The sequence below is a fragment of the Opisthorchis viverrini genome (assembly GCF_000715545.1).
Source record: "Opisthorchis viverrini unplaced genomic scaffold opera_v5_91, whole genome shotgun sequence".
Taxonomy (NCBI): Eukaryota; Metazoa; Platyhelminthes; class Trematoda; order Opisthorchiida; family Opisthorchiidae; genus Opisthorchis; species Opisthorchis viverrini.
This window is the reverse complement of record NW_008751746.1, coordinates 1,397,623-1,406,737: the sequence shown is the minus strand read 5'-3', so window position 1 is coordinate 1,406,737 and position 9,115 is coordinate 1,397,623.

The following is a 9,115-nucleotide window of genomic DNA, read 5'->3' as shown; positions in this document are numbered from 1 at the left end:
ATCTGCTTCCGTATTTACGCAGCACACCAAATTTCATTGTTCGCTGAAGCAATAATACCCCTAGTGGAAAAGTATTGTGGGATCACCCCCCAGCATAGCTAAGAACCCGGGATGCCTAAATGCGGCTTAGAAGTTTGGACTGGTACTCTTGACCCTATTTCTTGATTCCTTCAGTTCATCAGGGACACGTCATAGCTTTCGAAAATTCAGTTCCACTGTGTAACTACTGAGCACCCAAAGCGATATCCTCTTCCTTTCTGCGTTTTGCAAGACAGGCTACAGTCTCATGTACCTCCGCCTCCTCAAGAACTCTGAAAGACACATGTGTGGCCCAATGAACCCACATTACACGAGGGTGTAATCTGAAGCTCAAGACTGCAGTTATTTTCATGCAAACAATCGCCTCGCAAGTGTTGCTGTGAATTTTTATTTTGCTTTCATTATTACATAACATATTTTGTCAGTTGCACAGCAGTTTTTTGTTTGAACACGAGAAACTACAAAAACGAGCATTTGTTCAATTTCACGCGATACAAAGATGCTTCTCTGTCCTGATTTTGCTCGCGCTTACAGCGGACATTAGCCAGATTCATTTGCTAACCCTGGTGTCACAACATCTTAGACTATCTTCGGAATCTTTAAGCGAGGACTGTCGAGAAGAAGACTCCTGGAAAATCAAGATTGGACTATTGTTTATTAGCTGACCTGGACCAACGACGAACTATTTTAAAGAGAACAATCCTAAAGGAGTCTGTTCCATCCATCTTTATTATTGTGTACTCAAACTAGCGTTAGTATTTTTATTTCTTTGCCACACCCTCCTGATGAAGTAGCTTTTTGAGTAACAAGACCATTACATGTCTTGCCCGTAGAAAATGAGCACCTCGCCTGTTTTTGTAAGCTGATTAGCTTGTTCAAGGCCCTGAGGTGGGAATTATCAAATGAAATGATTCGTTTTGAATAAATGTGTGACACTCATATGGGCTACCATTTTTGTGTTTGGTTTTCGTGTCAGATTGCTTAGTTTCCGCATCCCCAAAGCCATCAGGATCCACAGACGTGTCAAAAATCATGTATGTATTTTAGTTATATAGCCTGCTTATTGGAAGCAACACATTCCACCTAACATTTATTGGGTCTCCCTTTATTTACTTTTTCTCAGTAGTCACGGGCTATTCCTTCCCAATTAGTTGGAAACGTTACTCACAAATGTCTTCTCTATTGACGGAAGTTGCGGTGCCGGTAATTTATTTCTGAGTCACTGTCATCAACTGTAGATGGCCTTTGGAATCATGTTATTTAGAGATGAAGCTATAGTTGTTTATATTCTGAATTGCCAAAAACGTAATTAGGCACTTGGTGGTCTGGGGCGATGATACTGCGCTGAAACTCAACGTCCAGCGTGGAAAGCTTTTCACCAGAGATTAAGGATATCTGGTCCTAACCCAGGGCGTGATCCCAGCACGGCTTCTATGGGTTTCGCGGCTTGCCGACTCTCCTTCTTGACCTTTGGTGTCCACGTGAGCGCTTATTACATCAACTGTTTCCAGACACCCCGGAAAGCTGAAATTTCAAAGGCAAATTTTATGAGAACTCGCATTTGGATTCTATCCCATCCTTAGTTCCTTACCCACTTTTTACTATAAAACTATTTATTTACGGCGGTCACTCAGTTAATCGCATCACAAGGGGTAACGCCTCACGTTTCCTCAGTGGGCCTGTTGTTGCCAGTGTCAGTCGTGAGTTCGTTAGGCACTTGTGGTCTTCATCTACATAATTGTCCCTGTCAACGTGCTGCCACTGTCCTACACTTCTACAGTCCTGTCTAGTCTACCAGCACACATGGGCGGCTAAGAGTGACCGAGACCCACGCAATACGATTAGGAGTTTTCCTACTGCTCTTTAGTTCTCTCATCCACACTCCTCCAGCCAAATGTTCACCAACGTACGCGAAACCAGAATCTTGTGGTCAGGTGTTGAAAAATATTTTCTTTAGACCTTGGAATGTCCGTTGCGTTTTCTCAGTTCATTATTGTAAACTAATTAATTGCTCATTTAGACCTCTCCCTCGAAGGCTTCACTCACCTTCTCTTTGAATTTTTGTTATCTGATCAAGCTTTCTTGATGTCAGAGCTTGCCAGTTCCATTCCCACGACCACTTTCTGGTTCCGGATACCTCGTAGATCGCGAGAATTAACACTTCTAATATCCTTACCACGATTTGCAATCATTACATGTTGAACCATATTAGCATCTTCGGAAAAACCAGGGGCTGAATTCCCACGCCCTGAATCCCAGCACTCGCGCACACGTCTCTAAACAGTCTCAGTTTTGATCTCCAGTATCTGGTTAGCATCTCATGTTTGCGTCAAAATGATAAGTTAAGATAACGACACCATTCTCGTCACCTATTGGGTGATGTTTACACCCCGCATATCCAACACCGCCCACCAGAAGCTCACCCGAATTATCTCTGCTGAAAATATAGGTTTTCGAAACTGCGACCTTTGTGAGGAGTTAGTTTAATCCATCTGCATCTTTCAGTGATCTTTTACCCGTATCATTTTTGAGTGAACGAAATTTCGTGGCCGCGAACCTTGACCAATTCGCATTTTGTCACCACTAAACAAGAGATAAATCATGGAATCACCTTCCTGCACGTTTTGGCGTTCTTCAGTGTTCTTTTATAATAAGATAACATCTACAGAGTATTCAGCGTAAACCCATCCAGGAATATCTGCCGTTGGCATGTATTTGCCTTATACTTTTCAGATTTAACAAATAAAATGATTTCTTTGAACGAACTTCTGCATAACACATTTTCTTATGGAACTAGCCTTCCATCAAGTGGAATATTGTCAGACGACTTCATAAATTGTGCAGTGGCGGTGTGAGTGCCATCTCTGTGGACAATCCCCTTTCCCAAATATCATAACTAGCCGACACCATTCTCGTCACCTATTGGGTGATGTTTACACCCCGCATATCCAACACCGCCCACCAGAAGCTCACCCGAATTATCTCTGCTGAAAATATAGGTTTTCGAAACTGCGACCTTTGTGAGGAGTTAGTTTAATCCATCTGCATCTTTCAGTGATCTTTTACCCGTATCATTTTTGAGTGAACGAAATTTCGTGGCCGCGAACCTTGACCAATTCGCATTTTGTCACCACTAAACAAGAGATAAATCATGGAATCACCTTCCTGCACGTTTTGGCGTTCTTCAGTGTTCTTTTATAATAAGATAACATCTACAGAGTATTCAGCGTAAACCCATCCAGGAATATCTGCCGTTGGCATGTATTTGCCTTATACTTTTCAGATTTAACAAATAAAATGATTTCTTTGAACGAACTTCTGCATAACACATTTTCTTATGGAACTAGCCTTCCATCAAGTGGAATATTGTCAGACGACTTCATAAATTGTGCAGTGGCGGTGTGAGTGCCATCTCTGTGGACAATCCCCTTTCCCAAATATGCATAACTAGCTTGTGTATAATACAGCGTCATTAAATAACGGCAGGTAAATTACCGACACAATGACATCGTTCCTGATAAGAATACGACGCCCAATGTTTGACTACGTCATGAGGCGCAAATGTAATGGTGACAAACTAGGGGCATCCATTGCCACTCACCATGATAACAATACCAGTTTTACTCACCTCAACTACTTGTTGTGACTGTTAGGACCATGACTATGAGCGGCCTTGATTACGAAGCCTAACATACGCACGTTATCCTAAACCAATGGCTAACGACGGTGTGTGATACTCAAAACTATGCTCGATGGTGAGTGCCCAGGTTACTTATCATACCTGCTGAGCCCGCGTGCGTGTGTGGCGTTGATTATGAGGCATCAGCTATGCGCGACAACCTAATCCAGTCACCAGACTTCCCGTCATGTTCACAACTGCACGCCTTGTCGTTTATCTTTGCTATCTTTTCATGAACACCGGACTGGCATTCACGCGAAACGATGAATACGAGATCTTTACTCTGCTCATAAACCTGGTCTAACAGCGGACGACATACACAATACTCAGCCGTAAGATATGTTACCTACCTTGGCTGCTCGTTGTAACCACCGAGATAGTACACGTATACAACGCGGATTATGAGGCCCTAAAAACTGTGCATGTTCTCTCCGTCTAATGGCCAACGACGGCCCGTCCTACTCATAGATGTAGTCAATGTCGCCTACCTTGGTTACCTATAGTAACTCAAACGCAACTTGAACACATGCTCGTAGCTCATGCGGACTTGGCTAACCTCAGAGCCTGTGTGCATAGGACATAAATCAAACTACCTTCGTTGAGAAGCATGTGGCCAGCTGATTGCCTGCTGTCTCATGATGCAGCATATGGTCCGTCAAATCTTGAAAAGTATCGATTCTCATTGGCGCGGTCGCATCTGACTTTGTCAGCGTTTGGAATGCCGTCACTAGCTCTTATTATACAATAACCCGATCGTATCAACCTCGAACTCACAAAAACTGCCCTCTTGACGGCAAGTAACATGCTTCACACCGTCTGCACAGCTTGATGACTCCCAACGTCAAAACAGACCTTGCGTCTTCAAAAATTAACGCAATTCAATGACAAAAACGATGTCGCACACATATTGACACCCCGGAACTTCCTCTCATCTACCCCGAATCTACAAACAGTGGTCAGAGCTGCTTGCACTAGCCGGCAAAGGAAGCCTACCAAACGTTCACCATCTAAATCTTTCAAAGCTGCTAACCGGTGCCCTCTTCCCTTCACTAAGCTGCTACAGTAATTACTCTTGGCGTCACTCAGTCGCAGATTTTACAGGCAACCAACGGCAACTACCCAAACCGGGTTGCCGTCGACGATTGTGAGCATAGTAGCCGAGGGCCACCGATTCAGAAATGCAGCCAGTCGACCTGGCTTCAAATACTCTGGTATCCTTTTTCGCTGAACGCTCAACCGCCCCCTACGACACTAAAGCTGGCTACATGACAATGTGGTATCTCAGCAGACCTCACCTGGTGCTGCAATCGAAGGCGAAAGCACAGTCGCTTGCTCTAGATTCTTTCACGTAATGATACTCCACCTATCCCCAGTAATGCGCTTCCTTGTGCTCAACCACACACTCGAAGCCTGATATTATAACGCTCACTCCTGCACAGCCATGCCGAATTCCTCCAGTTCATCCTTCGTCCACAAACCTCACCATGTCACGCATGGTGCATACACACACATGTGGCTTCAACACCATTAACGCTCGGTCCTCAGCGGAACCTCTTCCTTACACTACACCTTTATCCAATCTTAGTCCCTATCATGCTCCACCCCCTGGCCACTCGCCTATTATTGACCTGGAATCCCCGTTCGGCAGCTGCATGCACAACCGCTCACGCCACCTTCTCCGTAACCACGTTCAGCTCCTCCTGTACGATGTTCGAAAATTTATCAAACCATGCACATCACTTGCTTGGAAGGACCTCATTTCCACAACGAACCGTAGCTATCTCTGGATATCATCTGATTCCATTACTCAACGCACTCGCATTCGTCTCACCTAAACACCCTGTTTAACTGCCTCCCATCCTTCCACAACCACCACCTCTTTTTGCACATACCTCCTTCACGCCTTCAGATCCAGAAGATGATACGACCGACATTCAACCACTTGACCTCATCCCAAGTACACCCCTACCACATACTAAACTTGATGCTGTACCTTCTGGCGTGGGTTTAGACCCAACTACCACTGGTACTGAATACTCGTGCTTGAACTCCAAACACACCCAGCGAATCACGTTTTACGACATCCCACACCCACTTACCAAGTCCCACTTGTACCTGACTTCACCGTGGGCGAGTTTGGCAAATTACTACTAGGCAGTTTGTTCTCAAATGGACTTGTCAATATTGTTTTTCAATGCCCACTCGTCCCTGCTGAAAGTACATAATCTCCGAGGCATCAGCACCAATGCAAGGCGAAGTCTGATTTTCGTGCCCGAAGCTCAGAGAAGGAAATCCAGACACGACTATTGCAAATGCTGACTATAATGTTCACCACTCTAAGGAGAGAAACTCAACGAGCGGCGGCCTTGCCACCTACTCCAGATCAGGACATCGTGCATCGATGATTCTACCCTAGAAGGGATTCTAGAAACCGTCTGCCTCTCTACAGAACAGGGCAGATGACTTGTACGAGTAAGTTGGGCTTGTCTACCACTAACCTTCCATCGCCTCCATTTCTTATTCGTCCCGTATTATTTGCACTGCACATGCCCTTCCTCTTTCGCCTGGGTGACTCCAGCCCACCGGATATTTCCTGGTCCCCCACTTGGTGCCCTCCTTGGTGCGCTTCGTTGCTTACCCAGCTTAGCCTCAGCAAAGTGGCCTTCCCCCTAGCTGATCTTTCTGCTTTTCTCTTAAACTTTAAGGACTCGGCTGCGCCTGGAGCCGATAACCTTCTACCCCGAGTTCGAAGACACAGTGGTCAAGATGTCGGAGTCTTTTTTCTTGATTTTTTCGCCCACTCAAACCGTGAAAACGTCCCCTTCCAATAGAAGCGGTCTATAGTTGGCTCGTAGATCAAATGCTAATCCAGGCAAACTTCCAACTTCCATCATACTTACCCTTTACTGAGAACCCTTGAACGCTTGGGCGAAGACCATTAATCAATTTACTCTCGGCAGCCAATGCCGTCGATGACCGACAGTGCGGATTCATGTCTCAGGGATCGGTCAGCGGCTTCTAACTTCTCATCTTGGAGACTACCATAGCAACATACACGACCAGGCACTCCACTGTAATAGTTTACTTTCCTCTTGACCCGCCTGGCCACTCGCCTATTATTGACCTGGAATCCCCGTTCGGCAGCTGCATGCACAACCGCTCACGCCACCTTCTCCGTAACCACGTTCAGCTCCTCCTGTACGATGTTCGAAAATTTATCAAACCATGCACATCACTTGCTTGGAAGGACCTCATTTCCACAACGAACCGTAGCTATCTCTGGATATCATCTGATTCCATTACTCAACGCACTCGCATTCGTCTCACCTAAACACCCTGTTTAACTGCCTCCCATCCTTCCACAACCACCACCTCTTTTTGCACATACCTCCTTCACGCCTTCAGATCCAGAAGATGATACGACCGACATTCAACCACTTGACCTCATCCCAAGTACACCCCTACCACATACTAAACTTGATGCTGTACCTTCTGGCGTGGGTTTAGACCCAACTACCACTGGTACTGAATACTCGTGCTTGAACTCCAAACACACCCAGCGAATCACGTTTTACGACATCCCACACCCACTTACCAAGTCCCACTTGTACCTGACTTCACCGTGGGCGAGTTTGGCAAATTACTACTAGGCAGTTTGTTCTCAAATGGACTTGTCAATATTGTTTTTCAATGCCCACTCGTCCCTGCTGAAAGTACATAATCTCCGAGGCATCAGCACCAATGCAAGGCGAAGTCTGATTTTCGTGCCCGAAGCTCAGAGAAGGAAATCCAGACACGACTATTGCAAATGCTGACTATAATGTTCACCACTCTAAGGAGAGAAACTCAACGAGCGGCGGCCTTGCCACCTACTCCAGATCAGGACATCGTGCATCGATGATTCTACCCTAGAAGGGATTCTAGAAACCGTCTGCCTCTCTACAGAACAGGGCAGATGACTTGTACGAGTAAGTTGGGCTTGTCTACCACTAACCTTCCATCGCCTCCATTTCTTATTCGTCCCGTATTATTTGCACTGCACATGCCCTTCCTCTTTCGCCTGGGTGACTCCAGCCCACCGGATATTTCCTGGTCCCCCACTTGGTGCCCTCCTTGGTGCGCTTCGTTGCTTACCCAGCTTAGCCTCAGCAAAGTGGCCTTCCCCCTAGCTGATCTTTCTGCTTTTCTCTTAAACTTTAAGGACTCGGCTGCGCCTGGAGCCGATAACCTTCTACCCCGAGTTCGAAGACACAGTGGTCAAGATGTCGGAGTCTTTTTTCTTGATTTTTTCGCCCACTCAAACCGTGAAAACGTCCCCTTCCAATAGAAGCGGTCTATAGTTGGCTCGTAGATCAAATGCTAATCCAGGCAAACTTCCAACTTCCATCATACTTACCCTTTACTGAGAACCCTTGAACGCTTGGGCGAAGACCATTAATCAATTTACTCTCGGCAGCCAATGCCGTCGATGACCGACAGTGCGGATTCATGTCTCAGGGATCGGTCAGCGGCTTCTAACTTCTCATCTTGGAGACTACCATAGCAACATACACGACCAGGCACTCCACTGTAATAGTTTACTTTCCTCTTGACCCACTTTAAGCTGATAAAGAAATTAAATGCCAACTTAATCAAAACATTCAGCGTTACTGGCCTGGTTGTATTCTTTTTTCCCTATTTCCCCGTGCCAACTTACACCTCGTACAAGTCTAGTCCATACACCGGATTACTCTATTAGCTGTTTAGCGTCTATTGTTTTTGGCAAAACCCTACTGGCAGAAACAAAACCAAAATTAGCTCTTTTCTCCCTCAAATCACTGAGTGACTTAGTTACCTGCTTACTCTAACTAGGCAGTGTTAATGGTCTGGTTGTTTTCTATTTCCCCAGTGAACTTACGCCTCGTCCTAGTCCAGTCCCCACCCCGGATTACTCTATCAGCTCTGTCCAGTAACTGGTGGTGGCAGCCTGACTCTAACTGATAAAGACCAAAATAAAGCCGATTATTTCTTCATCTCATTATCAGGGCGCGTTCTGCGCTCATATATATATCCATTTGACGATTAGCCCCACGAAACACTCCCACGCACAACATCGCCGAACGCTTCTGCTCGACATGGCAGCCCACACCAACGCTCCGAGTCCGTTTAGCCATTGTGCAATCGCCACGAGTATCAAAATTCCAGCCCCACCGCCGCATTGACAACTGCCATTTTAACTTCTCCTCCAAGACTTGCCCCTACCAGCGTCTGTATGCTGATTGCCTGCTCGAATTGACTGAGCTCCCTTTACTGGCCTTAATTTCCCCCGACCAAAAAATGGTAGCTGGAGTATTTATCAATGCACAAACCGCACTTATGACTGCTTGGATGGTTTTCCACCTAGCAGATCCGGTAGCA